Source organism: Lissotriton helveticus, chromosome 6, assembly GCF_964261635.1.
Source record: "Lissotriton helveticus chromosome 6, aLisHel1.1, whole genome shotgun sequence".
Lineage (NCBI taxonomy): Eukaryota > Metazoa > Chordata > Amphibia > Caudata > Salamandridae > Lissotriton > Lissotriton helveticus.
Genome location: NC_136067.1, coordinates 434,915,338 through 434,932,821, shown reverse-complemented (window position 1 = coordinate 434,932,821; position 17,484 = coordinate 434,915,338). Strand labels below are relative to the sequence as shown.

The window sequence follows — 17,484 nt, the reverse complement described above, 5'->3', positions numbered from 1 at the left end:
AGTTTATATTATTTATTTTTGTGTATCTCACTGCCTTGTTGCGTTAGCCCTTTGTATTACCTTACATAGGTAAGAGTTTTACAGCTTGGATACCCTCACAGGTAACAACCTGTGCTTTACAAGTACAGATTGATTGATTGATTGATGAGAAGTCTTGAGGTCTGCTTATGAACAATTGAACAATGAGAATTTATCTGTAATTAAACTATTAAATTCCTTTCGTAAGATTTTTTTACATATATGCCTTAGAAAAATTCATTAATTGTTAAGTTGTTCATATTTCTTTTAAGCTGAGTATAAGCGCAAACACAGTGATTACTGTTATGGAATCTATCAGTCTATGTATATAATTTAACATGTTTGGTAAAATGTTGCATTCTCTGCCTTAAAATGCATTAGTACAGAGTGTCATTGCCAAAGAAATAATAGAATTGGAAATACCAAACAGGCATATGTATTCATAATAAAACATAATCCTGGGCAGAGCTTGCAGACTTTCACTCCGCAGAATTCTGCAGAGTTACAGGAAAAATTCACCAAATTCCACAGAGTTTTGCAAGCAGGCGGAGAAAAGTTATAGACATAAACCGATATACTGTGTAGCTGAATGCCACACTTTTAAACCATCATGCAAGTACCAGAATGCCACAATAGTAAACCAGCACGCTTCCTATTACACTTTTAAATCCATTGCACTGATTAAGTACAGCCATGTCATACTTGTAAACCGAGTGTAAAAAAAGAGCACATGCTCAACGGCTCTCTCTTGGGTTTCGGCAAGGTTCGAAGCTTCACGGCAACACACTTACCATTGGTTAGCTGATGTTTGATGATGTGCAGCTCCTCCAATCCGAGAACCAGAGGTGTCCTATCCATATTGTGCTCCTACAGGCTCGCTCTGATTGGCCTCTTGCCTACAGAAAGTGCAGGAAAGGAAAATGTCTGCAGGTGCCTTGGAGCCCAAAGACTACGGGATTCAAGGCTGAAGAAATACTCTCCCACCCATGCCTCCTAATGCACCACAGCCTCCCTATCAGGGGCTGTTTAGTTGATCCAGTGGTGCTGTCAGGAGCCAGCCTCCCATTGGCTATCGGCCTCCAGCAGCCATCATCTTATTGGTTAGCTCACACATCTGTAACGTGTCTTGGGCGTGTGGCCGTGGGTCCACTTCCTCCAGTGAATGGGAGCCCGTAGTTTCCCTTAGCAAAGGCAGGAAATTGTGTCAGGATCTATCACAAGGGAAGTGGGTCATCCTCCATCAGGGCCAGCGATGGACCAACCTGATCGGCCTTGGAGGGTGCCATGGTGAGGCATGGCACCTCCTCCTTCCCAGGTAGGATGAAGGATGATACAGCGCATTGAGGGCCGTGTAGTATTTCAACTACAGGCAGTGGGTTGAGTTTACACATGACTGTTGATGGTGCATAACTACAGCTGGTGAAAGCTATGATTACCCAGTCTCGTCACAATGAATGTGTGAGCCTGTGGTTCCATTTTCCTTGTATTCCTCTGTTGAGTGTTGAATCTAGCAAATGCAGTGTGCTATTGTTTTAAGACCCTTGTGCAGTTCTGTAGGAGGCACAATGTCCTGGAGTGGTATCCCCTAGTGGTTTTCACCCCCTGCATGTCATAAGAGCAGTGAAATATGTTTGGTTGAATGGTAAACTCTACCACACGGTGATGGCAGACATTTTGCTGAACTTCGCACTCCAAGAGGAGCGTGGAGTGCCTAACACTCTGTGAACTCCGTCAGTGGAGCGGAGTTCACCACCCACCCTCAGTCTAATAGTGATTGTTACAAAGTGCTTCCCTGCAAAAATATTACCGTATGAATGTCTAGGAATATCAGAATGTTTGTTATTTAAAAGTTACTGTCCTGAATACCAGCAGAAGAATTTTATAAGCTAACTCGTCCTGGCACAAACTTCGAAGATGAGTATGCTGGTTATGTAACTTGAGTTAAGAACTAAGATCAACTATTTAAAACATTGGGGAGATCCTAATGTTCAGCCTAAACACCACATAAAATACTACAACTGAAAGAAAATTGCAAGCAAGAGAGAAATATTCCAATTTAGTCTATTGGTGACCTGCAAGACTCAACAAACTGGCACTTTTCTAGATTGGAGTTTCACAATAGATGATCCCTCCTATTCTAAAAAGCAAGAGATACATCAGTAACGAAAATCAGAAATACAGCAGCATGCCCAATACATTGCAATAGACAAGTCACACTAGACAATGCTGAGATTCAGAAATTTCTAAACAATTACCCATTAGTGACTTTGCTGCAAACTCAGCAGGATGACTCTTACATCTAGAACAAACATTTATCTAATTCTATGATTTCGCACACAAAGTCATTGATATACAGATGGCATTACAAAGTGTGAAAGCAGGAAAATAAGTACCACAGTTGGACTTTCATCCATGATAGTTATACTATGGTAGAGAATCTACAACCATATATTAGCCTCTGTTTTTCACACTTAGGGGTCGATTACGATGCAGTTCGGAAAGGCTCCGAACGGCATTTGATTAATCAGAATCCGATATCGGAACCCCCCTTTCTGACTGACTCAGGCACTTTTCCCAATGACCGATTACGAAGGCTGGAAAGTGTTTGGACTGTGCGACTCAGTTCCAAAAGGCATTGGGAGTAACCGAGTTGGTCGGAGCCGAATTGCAGCGGTCTATGGATCGCCTTTCCAGTCGAGCGATTAGGATGTTAGATTCGGACAGCCTATTCAAATGGGTTGTTCCGACACAGATCGGCTGTCGGAATCTGACTTTGGGGGCCCTTAGCAGGCCCCCCTTCACCTGGGGCTTTCCGAATTGGGCCCTTTGGGGTACCCCTGGGTCCCCCTTTCGGATTCATGCACAGTTTGGCAGGCACCATAGGGTGCCCGCCACAGGGTGCAAGGTTTTCCCCAACCACCCCTTTTGTCAATGGGAGCCTGTATTCTCTTTCATAGCACAGGCTCCCAAGGAAGTAAATGCGACTCTGACCGAACGAAGTCCGGAAGCATTCTAATCATTCAGTTGGACTCACAGACCCCGATTCGGTCAGAAACGATTCTGGAACCGATTCGGTCAGAAGAGTTTCCAGACGACATCGTAATCGGCCCCTTTGTCCAACAATTGGTGAATTTGAATTTTCATTAACAAACCAACTATAAATCAGACCTTTACTCTTTTAGTACACAGTCGTCTTCTGGTGAAAAGAGTAGCTTAATAATAAGGAAACGCCTACCCCAACTACACACTATAATTTCTGCCACTAAGTTTCCATTGACATAACATATTTTCTTTAATTTTCCCTGATATGCTGCATTGATTATTTAATGCTGTCCGTTTGACATGATAGTTCAGCATTTATCTTGTTTTTACTGAGCAACAATCTATACCAATGGAAGACAGCAATATGTCAACCAATGGCAATAACAAAGGAGAATCTTCCCTGACTGTCATTGAATAGTCACTGCAAGGTGCTAGGTCCATTCACTATCATCATTGCTTTAATGACTGAGGTGATGGATCTAGGACGTGAACAAAAAGGATTGATGTCTATTGGCTGTGGGTAATCTGCAAGTCATTGGTACCTTGTAAAAAGAAGCAACTTCTAGTGTTCCACAGCCTCTTCCCTTTCTAGCTATGGATCACACTCCATGTAATGATGAGATCAAAATCATCTACAATGCCTTCAGAAAATGCAGTACACACCAGAAACTCAAACGCTCACCTTCTCTGAACTCTGTGCACCTAGGGGTTCATTTATGAGCCCTTGCGTCGCTTTTATGCAGCTGGTGCGTCACTTTTTGTGACGCACCAGCAGAGTAAAAATGTGCCTTGTTGCACCATATTTACAAAGTGCCCCATCTAGGTAGATGCGTTATTTTGTAAACCCCTGCACCATATTATACATGCCCCAGGTATAATCTATGCAAGGGGGTCGTTTTGACGCAATAAAGTATCGTAGAAGTGACGCAGTGAAATCTATAAGATTTCCCTGCGCCATTTCTTGGACGCTAATGCATCAAAATCTTACACCTGCCTCATGGCAGGCGTAAGACTGACGCAGGCACTAACAACATGGGACTTGCCCAAGTGAAAGTACACATTGCTGGAGTTGCGTCACTTGTGTGACACACTCCAGCAATGCATCACTTTTGCGCCCACAGATACGTCAGAAATACTGACGTATCTGTACCTCCTTGCGAGATGATGCGTCATACTGTAAATATGACGCATCGTTAGTGTCGCAGGGAGAGCGCAGTGAAAAGTGACGCATCGCTGTTTTCACGCAGCGATGCGTCACTTTTCATAAATGAGGCCCCTAATGTTTAAAAACATAAACCATCTTGAATTGGTTGTCTACAGGAGGTACCTGTACATGAATGCTTCTTTATTCTTTATTGTATTTAAATCATTTAGAACCAAGTACAGTTAAATTCTCTATTCATGTTCACGATGTAAGCATCTATATTTTGAAAGACTAAAAGATACAGTTGTGATGGATTTCTGCAAGTGGTTTGCAGAATTCCTTACCATTGCAGGTTTACACATATATCTGAACATTTCACATTAAGTATAATTTTTGCTATCAAATGTCATTTTGCAAAATATACAAGTGCCACACACAAAACTTGCATTAAGTGAAAATAACATGTTCTGCATTTTTAAATCCTTGTTCTGCATGTAGCATTACAGATGAAGCCTATTTAAATGTACCAGCAGGATCTCAGAGGGTGGCAGAACTCAAATATTGTATGACCGTATAAGTGTTATAACATTTGTGCTCTCACATGGGTGCCACTTACTGGAAGATCTGTAACACTTCCTCACTACTGAGATATGCTAAATTTAGAGATGAGGCCTCCTTCAAAAATCCTCCGTAACCTCTAACAGATGGAGAGGAGATCTGCAGAGCTAGAACACATGCTTACTGCAATAGTTGAGTCCACTTGATTGTGTGCCAACAAACATTTAATTTATTTTGATTCTTTTTTTGTTTATTCTTGACAATTGTTTTATCAAAAATGTTTGGAAATCTCATCTTCAAATAGGTAAATTTGCTCCAAGTTATCCTACAATGTGTGACAATAGCTAATTCAACAACCCAGCAATTACATTTGTTTTCTGACATATTAGATCATTTCACCTTCCATATCTGCCTGCCAGTGCCAATGCCTCAAATCTAAAATATGCTGTTATTGTTTTGGCATCTTGAGCCTGGATTGAAGTGTATAATTTACTTTTTCAAAAGTCCTTTTGCAGTCTGAGCGTATAGGGCAAGAGAACAAGATCCTGCCAATAAATTGTAATCTTTTAATTAGGGGAAAGGTGTGGCGCCAGGGCCATGGCGACTGACGCTGAATGCTGGGTATCACGTTTTGATCTCCGGTGGTAGGGGTCTGCCCAGCACCATACGACTCTGGGCAATAGCTCGCTTAATCTTCCCAACTGTCCCCAGCACCGAGATACCCCTTTGGGGATGATTTGTGCGCTATACAAGTACTGGATTTTCATTTTGTACATTTAATTGATCGTATGATAGAAAGAGCTGCAAGATTTTCCTTCTCAATCACCCTTGTGGGGATGTTTTCAAGAAATTCCTGAAGACTCGTACTTTCAATTTTCAGCATACAATTTTTTTTTTTTGAAAATCTTTTTATTAGCAAAGTTTCAGAGCAACAATAGAGTATAGACATGCTTATACAACATTAATGTTTAACTTCGTTGCACACGTATGCGGTTGCTCATATCAAGTATACAGGCATGACAAATTCGATTTTTCATTTTGTCGATGAATCATTTCAACTAACAAACCCCTTCCTTTCCCAACCCCACCCCCCACCCTGCGAGTTCCCACCCTTCACTCTCTAACTAGGCATATGATCTAAATATCGTTATGCGGGTCACACTTTAGTCATTTACACACAGGTAAGGCCAATATACAGCCTGGTTAGGCAGTGGAATGCGATAGACGGGTACGATCTACCCGTGTAGTCTCATAGTGCACCGCAGGTACTATTCGTGGTAGTGCATATGATGGGCGCAACCGCACCCCAAGTGGCTATTCACTAACATCCTCATCATCACTGTCAGTGCCAGCCTCGAAAACCCCTAATGTGGCAAACCATTCCAGTGATATAGGTGTCTTGCGGAGGCCCCTACTCTCTTCCCTTTGTAGTGCCTCGCCCTCAGCCTTACCCCAACGTACAACTTCCGCCCTCCACATGTCAGGGTTGGGCGGTTTCGATGACTTCCATCGCATCGTGATGGCACGCTTAGCCAACAACAGGGCCAGATCCGAGAAGCGTGCCGCCACGGTCCTGGTGCGAGTCGATGGACCTAGCCCTAGGAGCATGTGTTCAAGTGTAGGTGATCGGGTCAATGTACCTGCCTTCTCAAGTGAGCCATGTACAGTGGTCCAGAAATACCCCAGCTTGGGGCATTGCCACAACATGTGTACCAGAGACGCGTCGCCTGCATCACATCGGGGACAGCTGCTCTTGGATGCAGGGAACATCATATGTAAGCGGTGCGGTGTTAGGTAAGCTCTATGTAGCACCATCAATTGGATGAACTTGTATTTAGGATTTCTAGCCACCTTTCTGGGGAATTGCAATATGCGCTCCCATTCCTTATCCCTTAATGGCCTCCCAATATCCGCCTCCCAAGACGCTCGTAGTGGTGCCAGCGTAAGCGCCCTCCCTGATTTAATGCTAACAGTGAGCCACTTAGTTAGATGGCCGCCCGTCCCCATGAGGTAAAGCATAGTGACTAGAGGATTTGCAATGGGTTCCTGTCCGTCGGGTGACCAGGTGTGCGAGATATAATGTCGGAGACCGGCATGCAGGAGAAATGAGCCGCCGGGTATGCCCTGCATGGTTTTGAAGTCTGCGAAGGACAACAAGTGCCCCCCCTCAAACAGGTCACCCACATGTGTCACACCCGCGTCATGCCAGGGCTCCAGCAGAGTCGTTGTAAGTGTGCCCGGGCCCAGTGGTATGCCCAGGAGTGGTATTGTGGGGGCATAAGGTGTCCCCGCGGACGTGTATTTCAAAGCCCTTCGCCAGAGTGTGATCGCCAGTTTGAGTAGGGGCGCAGTGTTTCTAGGCAGATCCGAGCCAGGTAGGAGCAGGAGGTGTATTCTCCCCTTAGCAAGGTCCTCTCGGGTCAGATTAATCTCGTGTAGATTGCGGCCCGCCACCCAGTAAGCCAACCATTGTAGTTGACAGGCATAATGATAAGCCCTAAAGTCCGGCAAGCCCATGCCTCCGGAGTTGGAGGGAAGTTGCAACTTAGCCAACCCTATACGCCTGCGGCCATGGCCCCACACAAGTTCCGTGAGCAGTGAGTCGAGGGTCTTGAATGTTACCGCTGGGATCTGAAACGGCAGGTTGGTGAAGTAATAGATAAGACGGGGCAACATCACCATTTTGGAAATTGCCACTCTACCGGGTATGGAGAGCGGCAAAGTAAGCCAAAATTGAACTTGAGACTTCAGTGCTCTAATGGCATTTTCAGCATACAATTATTGTTGTTGCGCAAGAAAAACATTGCATTAGTCTGTCCATTAGTCTATCCTTTTAGGTTGTCCCTACAATATCAACTTATATGTTAGGGCCACTTGTACGTCTGTTAAAAATTGTGAGTTCCTAATTGTGATTCCATGCAAATTGCAATTAGGAAATCGCAATTTCAAATGTACAAAACTCTATTGAGTTCCATTTGCAATTAGTGGGACCCAAATGAACCTGCCCCATTAATATTCATGAGGCAGGTCACAATTTGCGACCCATTGGGAATCACAAAAAACAAATGGGATGGTGGCCTTTTGGGGTCAGCAGACCACTTTGTCTCTGTTTGTTATTAAATAAAGTAATGCTTTTTTAAAAATAAATGCAGCCTGTTTTCCTTAAAGGAAAAAAGAAAAATGAAACGTTTCAGTTTCACTTTTTAAGAGTATGCAGTGGTCCATGGGACCATTGCCTGCTCCTAAATATGTTTTTGCATGCATTCACAATGCGTTAACACCAAACCAAATACTTTTTTTTGGTTGCAAATGGCTGGATTCTGCAAATTGGGCTGTTTGTGACCAAAAAAAGCTACATACATGTGGACCATAGTCTAGAAATCCAGTTTCTGGGTGTTCATTTGGACGTTATGGTATTGGGTGACAGCTAGAAGCCCTAACTGAAAGGTGAGGAGTGGTAGCTAACTATGATAACATTTTGGGTAGTTCATCGTGTAATCTTTAAATAAACCAACGATGGGCCTACTCATCAAGGCTCCTGATGTGAGTTACTATGTTATTCTTCTCTCCTGCACTATTTTCATTTATGATGATTAGTACTTGACCTATATGCACGTTCTGCAAAACAATATCTTCTTACAATACAAATTTAATTTGTGGAGTTTTATTTTTTCACGTAAATACTTTGCTAGATAATGGGGGACTTGTAGCCACGCTTCACACAGGAAATATTATATTATTATTTGCTGAACACACACTTCAGATATTTAGATTTTTAGACACTTGCCGTATGGGGAGGTTAAACACTTTTAGCTCTGAAATCAGATCAATAGCCATTTAGTGATCTCACTACCATACTTGTGGGTATAGCCTTGCATGATTTGGAAGCTATTCTTACCTTTTCCTGAAATTCCACCACCATTTTCATGACCATCTTTTATTGACTTAACTTTGCCTGACGTGATGACATATCAGTCATCCTAGACAGGACAGGTTTGCTTTCACCATGTATGGCAGAGTCAACTTCAAACCCTTTCAGAGCTGGAGGTGTCACTGATGGCAGAATGCACCATATCTTCTGTATACCAAATATTAAGGTTAAAATGCCAAAGGTGATGAAGGTAGTGCGGCTGTTAGGGAACAGTGTCAGGGGGTGGGGGAACTAATGGGGTAGAAAAGAAAAAAGAAAGAAAACTTACCTGCTGGTCGCATCGCCAGCCGCTGCCTCTCCTCCATCACAGGAAGCACCCGGGCTCCCAGGCTCCCTAAGCCCATGACAGCGCTGCAGTGCAGGATTGTGATTGGCTCCCCTAAGCCAATGAGAATACTGCAATGTAGCTTTGTGACTGGCATGAGCGCCATTATTCGGCACTCAGACAGGGACAGGGACCCTGTGCATGTTTCCCACCAGGCTGTGTATTGCAGCCTGATGAGGAACATAAAAAGTGTGTATGACTGTTTGGCCGGCCCAAGATGGCTGACCAAACAGTCATGCACACTTTGAGTGTGCTTACCACTCCTCCCCCTGACCCCTGCTCTGGCCAGCCCCACCCTCCCCACACCTATGAATGGAAAAATAAAATGATGTTAAAGTACCCTAACTATCATTTTATTTTTCCTCTGCACTGCTCTTAAAGCAATGGGGCGACGCTCCTCCACCTTAGCGGAGGAGCCACAGCTGGATGAAGAATTAGTGTTCAATGTGTGTCGGAGGTTGTAAGTGGGGGCCATCAGCACTCATATTTGGGGACCAGGATTTATTCTCATCATCAGAGTTTGTTGCAGAGAAAAAGGGAAAGGTTTGGAATGGACAAAGAAAGGGGAACAGAAATATAGGAAAACGATAACAAAGGGACAAAGCAGTGATATGAAAGAACCTTCAAGAGTTATATAAAGAAACAGAAAGTGTAGGGAGACCGAACAAAGAGGCATGATGTCTCATCAGAACTAGATAGCCTGGTCCTTCCTCAATTTTCTGATGAATTGGCATGGGATTCCTAAGAATTTTTTTTTGAGCCTGTTCACTATTTTTTTGCACGGTAGAGGGGAATCTGCCATGTTGGGTAGATATTGTATTACTCCCTTTTTCTAAATCAGACCATAAATAGGCTTGCAATTAAATATCATGAAACAATTTCCTGAAAGAGTCTCCGTGATTGCCATAAGCACGTCAGCATAGACAGTACATTGCCCATTTAGTCTTCAAATGTTCCTGCCTGTGCAACACCTACGCTCTTTTGCTCTCCCACTATACCTCCAAATGCCTCAGAAAGAGAAGAACAGCACGGAAGACAAATAGGATTACAACAGTTTTCCTTTGGTCACATGACGGGGAACATGGCGGGTGGCTAGCGCCGGTCGGGAGGATCGCTGTGCTGGAGGAGAGTCAATCGAGTTGATTTTGCTGCAACAAAGTAAGGCAAGGCAGCAGCGCCAGTGATGGGTGCTGCCTTTTTGAGGTTTTGAGGTTATTTTATTAAGGATTAGATCGTTGCCGTTTCTTTCCCTCATATGGGTCTCGGTGATTGTTTGCTCCTAGCAGGACAAGACTCCGCCTCCCAGGGAAGCTGGATTCGGGCGGCCGCTTGTGCAAGGACTGTGCGGCACGCGGTGATAAGGCTACACTGTGGTTTTAGAGAGGTGGAGAGGAAGGCTTGGGCTCCCTCGGTTTGTGATTGCGCTGGGGTGCGAGCAAAATGTAAGTGGTTAATACAGGGTGCTGGAAAAAACTGGACAAGGGGGGCTATAAAAGAGATTGTTTGGGGCGCTCTGGCAGCCTCATCCCCCCTAGTAACACCATATGAGCCGGTTTATATTCAATTTCAGGATTGGATGGAGAAGGACCCTGTACCACGAGATTTACCCCTCAATGGTTGGAGCACTGAGAGAGCAGTGGGATTGAAAGGTATTGAGGGGCCCGACACGGAACAAGTCAGGGGAAGGAGCAATACACATTAAAGGAGTCGAACACCTGCAAAGCTCCTGGGAATTCCACAAGGGTGCACAGCCTCTGTCATCTGGAAGGAGCAGATATCTCTTGCGTTCTGTCCCAGAAAAGAAGACCCCCCCACGGGAAGCAAGTTACCACACCCCAAGCCATAACTCCGGTTAAGAAACCTCCTAAAGGAGGCAGAGTTAGAAGGTGTAAGAGAGAGGCAGCAGCTCTATTGTCTAAGCCGCCACCTTCGCTCAGGTCATATCTTAAAATTATGGAGCAAGTGGCTGGTTCAGAAAGGACGGAGAAGTCTCTAGAAGATAAGAGGAAGGGGGCAGGCGCTATAGCTACACAGGCAGGGCAGAAAGATCTGAGTGAGCCTTTGAGGTTGGAGAATTGCTTTTCCCCTCTTGTGGAGACTGTTGAATAGAGCTTGAATGAAACTATATCTAGTACCCCAGGAGCTCTGAGTACCTCTGTACAAACCTCCGATATGTCTGCACCTACGGCTATGTCTATGCTGACGCCTATACCTGTGTTAACGCCGAGGCCTACATCACAACCTGTACAAGGGGGGGACCTTCGCATGGAAGGGTTGCTAGGGATTAATGAAGAAAGGGCAAGGAGTGAGAATGCTACCTCGGACGGATCCCCTTTGATAACCCAGGTGAGAGATCTTCTATTCAGTTAAAGACAGGACATGCTGTCTAAGTTTGAAACCTCCGAGCAAAATTAGAAGGATATACAGGAAAAATGCGACATTCTTGAACAAAAGGTGGACGGGATTGCTTTGCGTACGGCAGTATTGGAGGAGGAAGTAAAGGAGTTGGGCGAGGCCACTGCAGGGAATTAAAAGGAAATTGCGGCCCTTAGGGAAGAGAATAAGATCTTACAAGAGGATTTGGAAAGATTGGAACTTCACGCGAGACGAAACAATGTCTGTATTTTGGGGGTTTACGAAAATGCAGAAGGCTCAGACATTAAAGGTTTTACATGTAAACTTTTGGGAGATCTGTTTCAGGATAGGAGCGATATTGATGGGGCAAAGAACCCCAAAGGGTCCATAGAGGCCCCTACAGGCTCCACCCAGGGAGAAAGGCCCCGAGGAGAATCCTAGTAAACTTCTTAACTTTCTCTATCAAGAAATTGGTGTTGGGGCGAGCGTTTAAGGAACAAGAGTTAAAATATGGAGATGTCACTTATCAGATGCGTTCGGACTTGGGTAAAAAGACTTCACATAGACAGTGGGAGCTTGGATCTAAAATTAATGAGCTACGCTCCAGGGGGGCCCAAGTCCAAATGAAATTTCCTGCCATGTTAAAGATAATGTGGCACAACAAAATGCATGTTGTTAGAGACCCAGTGGAGGTTGATGGCTTGTTAAAACAGCTGGGAAACCCAAAATAGGGATAGAACATGTACATTTATCTAGATTGATGTATATAGAGAGTTTACATAGCTGGATAGTATGGCACGCTACACGCAAGAGATACACATTGGGCATCAAAAGCATAGGAATTTATAATGCATAAGATAGTTACTTTTTTATTTGTCTTTTTAGTTTTTATTCACTCTTTCTTTTTTGCACGGCGAGACCTCGAAGGCCTTTTGGTTTAGAGATAGGGTGGGGGGTTCCCCAGGTGGGTTGGTGGTTGGGACACAGGGGGTTGGGAGCATTTGGGAGAAAAATAAAAAATATTGTCCTCTTTCTGCTACAGGATAGGTCGTCCATATTAGTTAATGCCGACTTTCGTATATGTGTTCGTACACAAAGGGTGGTTCAATACAAGACTGATGTAGATGCACTAGGGACCAGAAGAGTTCTAAGGATAGACAGAAGATGAAGAATTTAGTGCATTTTGTATCTTGGAATGTAAATGGTTTGAGGTCTGCAAAAAAGTTAGCTCGAGTGATGGAATTTCTGAAGAGAACTGAGGTTAACGTTTTATTATTGCAAGATTCAGACCTAACAAAGCATGAATGCGTAAATGCCTTTAAAAAATGGTCCTGGGTGCAGGATAACGTTTGCTCTGATCAAAGCAGCAACACGAGGGGGGTGGCTATTCTCATAAGGAATAATGCAGGCATTATAATAGAAAGTCAACAGACGGATTCTTCTGGGAGGTGGGCCCTAGCTAAGATGTTACTGGACGGATCGGGGTCCGTCCAGTATCCTGTTACTGGACGGACCCCGCTACCTCTGGCGTCTGTGGATGATCGCGTTTTGGGCCGTGACTATCATATTACAAGCCTGTTGGTGACACCAGATGGGGCACTTTCCTCAATACTAACGGGGACACAGTGACTTGTCTGCTTGTAGAGTTACTACATGTGGTCCGTGCTTATAACTTTCCGGTGACAACTCTAACTGAAATCCAGATATCAATTTGGCTTCTGCCTTTCAATTCCTGATTTAGAATTTTGGGACATATACACTCCCCAACTTGACATCGAAGGATCGGCTCAGCATATTCTCGCGAACTTCTTATTGGTCTATGATCGGCACACCAACCTACTTGCCGTTTTTTTTAGAGATCTGGATGACTAAGTAGCATATTCTCTTTCAAGAGTCAAGACTGAGGGACAGCACGCAACTATAGTCTTTATGATCTATAGACACGACTCTCTACCCAGAAATCGCCCTGAAGAAGTCCCAAGTTGGGACGAAACACATCAGCTGTACTATCTTTTCTACTACTTTTGGAATAAAAGGAATCAAAATTGAGGAGTTCTACTATTGTGATTATTATAGTTTGAATTTATTCTATCGCTGACATTGTGTGGTGCACCTGTGCTTCTCTCTATATTGTTAAAGTTCTTCTTGAACTAGCATTGTGATGGTGGGTGCTAATCAGTGTGCACACATTTCCCTAAGTTGACAGAAAGGGAATGATATGATTGAGAGTTATTCAGGTTAGGTGCTGATATTGAGAAGGCTCCACTGTCTTTTCAGTTTTCAGCGATTAAAACGGGTACTATCAAGAAGGAAGTAGGTCTGTGGTATCAATCTCTGATTAATGCAGAAGATGACATAGAAAGGGGCATTCAGAGGCTTTGGAGGAGGAAATTTTGAATATTGATTTGAGGGAAGCGTGGATGGCCTCCTTTGCACTGCTAACATAAACCGTGAAACCTGCCTATTTAAAACGTAACCACCTCTTCTCTGTATATAGGGTATATTGGTCACCGGCGAGATTAGAAAAATGTTTAGGGACACACTATGAATGCCCGAGATGTAAGGATCCTGTGGCCGATGATCTCCATATGTTTCTAATTTGCCCTGAAATTGAGACGTTTTGCTATGAGGTGTGCCAATTTTAGACAGAGGTTACAGGTATCACTGTGAGGGTCAGTCCCGTCCTGGTCTTCTTTGGAATTTGGCATGATAACACAATCAACATCAGTAGGCAAGATGCAAGATGTAATTTTTCATGTAATTCTTTTAGGAAGAAGGGAGATTTGTAAATCATGGAAGGCGAATTTTCCACCCAATTTTTTGGAATGCAAAAAAAGTACTATATATATAAGTAATCAGGACCTTTTGTGTGACTTAAGTAGCAAAGAGAAAGTATGGCTTAAACTGGTGGATTGGATCCAAAAACCTACGGTCCAATGATTAAACCAATGTAGAGCTGTTGGTCCTATGTTCCTTCTTCTGTGGGCACTCCCGGGAAGGGTGGAGAATGAAAACAGCTTCTTTCTTTATTGGAAGGACTCCAACCTGGCCTGGTTAACCAGGGGATAGGAGGAGTATTGCCAGCAAGTAAATTGGCAGAATGAGGACAAAGAAAAAACAAAACGAAAAAGAACAGTTTTCCTTTAGAGTCAAAAATACAAACTGAAGATGAACTTCAATTCTAAACATTTTAATGTTTCTTTTAGAAACCTAAAAAACAGGTCTAGGAGTAGACTTAAAAAATATAATCTTTATTTGGAATAAGGCTGAAGAAGGTTTACCTAATTGGTGCTGGTTCAGTCCTGCTTGGCTCAGAACTGCTGCACAGGAACGTGCAGTGGTGACAGAGGAAAATGATGCCCGCTGCCAGCATTAAGGACCTGTGTACCCCATCGCCCATGGAAGCATTGGCCAGTGATTTACAGCCCTCCACATAATTTAGGGTTTGAAATTGACGTCATGGTTTTACATGCAGGGACCCGTTTAAGGTCTGTATAGGCAAATGCCCTCAGACGGGGCCATTATGCCACGTGTGATCTAAAGCTGCTGCTCTAGTGTGTATTACAGCCTGGCCAGTAAATGACAGCACGAGTCTGGCCCTTGGGGGTTGATATTGTTTCTAAATCAAGACGTGCAATCCAAAGAAACGCACATACATATTGGTATGGGATTTGGCCTATATAGCACTTTTTACATGTCATTTATTTGTCTTCGGCAAGGCACAGTATGTTTAGTTGTTTGGGTTTATGGAGGAAAGGTTTCCAGCAGGGCCACAGATGATGTCGGGCATTAGCCCTGAACTGGTATGGTGCATGCTCTGAAGATCCTTTCTTTAAGTGCACAGGATAACAAATGTTTGTGGATTAGTTTGTTTTAAGCAAAGGTTGGTGACAAACAAAAATAATGCATTTAAAAGAATGCATATAAACGCACATTCATAAAAACAAGGTTTCTGGAACTCAACACTTTTGTGTTTAAAATGCATCTAGACAAATGTGTAAATAGCTGCGAAAGCTGATAAAAAATTGCCTATAAAGGAAAACGTTTGGTGCTGGGATCTTTGGCCCTTAACCTATGGCACACTTGCTTGGTAAATGCCCTAGGCAGTAACATTTAGGAGCCCAGTAATGGAAATGATTATTAGGAAAATATGCGAGCTAATCAAATACACCACTTGTAATATCATCAGTTGAGACTGTATATCAACTGCGCTTTTACAATAAGTCCTCTGCAGACTTTGTGTACAAAGCCTTTTTTCTAGGGGAAAATATGTAATTTTCCGTGCCTCTGTGACTGTAAAGGATGTTTACTCTATGAGGAATTATATAGGAGAGTGAAGGAATGTGTATATTGAGATAGGTTGGAGCAGGACCAGCTTTAGTGCTGGTGCGCCCCATGGAATAATCTTTTTTGATGCCCCCTAACGACTTTCTTAACGAATTCCCTCACTACCACCCTCCAACAGTGCCCCTCATCTTTCCATAGCCCCTCTCTCACATGCATTTCAGTAGTTTTATAGCACTACTTATACCAGTGTAACATTGGCTTAAATGCAATGGACCCGTTTAATTTACTTATAAATCTTAGTAAAATGGTAATTCATGTAACCTAAGTCTGTAAATTGAATGCTACTTTTGGGCCTGCAGTACTGATTGTTCCACCCGCACAAGTAGCCATTTCAAATCTGTCTCAGGCCTGCCATTGCGACCTGTGTGTGCAGTTTTAAACAACCATTTTGACTGGGCAAAATAAACTTTCTGACAGACCTAAACCTTCTTTTTTTAATACATCTAATACACCCCTCAAGAAGGACCTAAACAACCCATATGGCAGGGTGCAGTGTTTTTAAAAAGTTGGACATGTGCTTTTAAGTTTTACATGTCCTGGTACTGAATTCTTAAATTATTTTTCACTACTGCAGGGCCTACCTCTCCCATAGGATCATTGTGAGTTACCTTATTACATTTAGTAACTAGTGTTAATTTTCAATTGGGAGCAGGTCGGAATATCGAGTTTGGTGTCTAAAGAATTGTAATTTCAAACCCTATTTAATGGTAAAGTCAGATTTTAAGTCATAATTCTGGAAATTACATTTTTAGAAAGTTGCCATTTTCTTATCTGAACCATTTGGTGCCTGCAGCCTGTATCCTTGGTCATATGACTTGGTGTGGCTGGCAGTTGATCTTTGTGTATCACTCCCAGACAATGAGACAAAGGGGGAATGGATGTTGGCAGGATGGGCCATATCTGACTTGATAGGGGGAGAAGTTGTCACCCACCACACTTGCGCATCACAAAGACTCTACCTCAGCACACTCACAAAGGGTTTCATACTAGAATGTTGTACCCCCAGACAAGCTCGGGCCAGGGCAGAGAAGCAGGAAATTCCAAATACTTCTGTGGGTGGAAACTTTCAAAACCTTTTCCTATTTAAAAGCTGGTGCATTGGATCCTCAGACCCCACACTTAAGTGTATCTCCCGATCTGTGGAAGAGTCATAGGGACTCTGCAGCAAGAAAAATTGCTACTTTGCTGCCTTGCTACTCTGCTGGCCTGCTGCCCTGCTGCTTACTTGAAAATGACTGGGCCTGCATCTTGAACCAAGGACCTCCAGAGTGACTTCAGGGACTAGATGGCTGGCCTCCCCTCAAAGCCTCAGGGACAGTATAGGCTTCAACCACCTTTAAGCCATCACAGAGACTTTGTCTGCTGTGTGTCTTGCCCCTTTAGCAGTGCTTAATTTGTGCCGGTGCTTTCCAGTGCTAAGCACCGGCACTTAATTTTCAGGGCCGGGTCTACATGGGACAAGGCTGTTCACTAAATTCACACATGTCTCCCCGGTGAAGAGATGATATTGCACGCATGCCGCAGCAGCAGCCCGCTTTATGAGGCACACTGTCTCACTCAGAAAATGCTGGGGCGCGTGCTTCGTAATAAATAACATGTCACTCTAATCAAGTGCTGTGGCCTGCACACACTGCTCCTGCAGGCTTGTGGTGATTGCAGCTGATTTACGGGCTTCTATAAGGCTGACAGTGGGCACTGCTGCTACAATGTATCCTATTCTGATGCCCGTGGCGCCGCTGAGGTGGGATGTAATGCAAAGTCTGC

The 17,484-nt window shown here is 43.7% G+C and overlaps 1 protein-coding gene across 1 annotated transcript in view; it reads right to left on the bottom strand.

The window, feature by feature from the left end:
- The window catches only part of MYT1L (myelin transcription factor 1 like), a 1,346,830-nt gene that overhangs the window by 383,428 nt on the left and 945,918 nt on the right, over nucleotides 1–17,484 (bottom strand). The window lies entirely within an intron of this gene.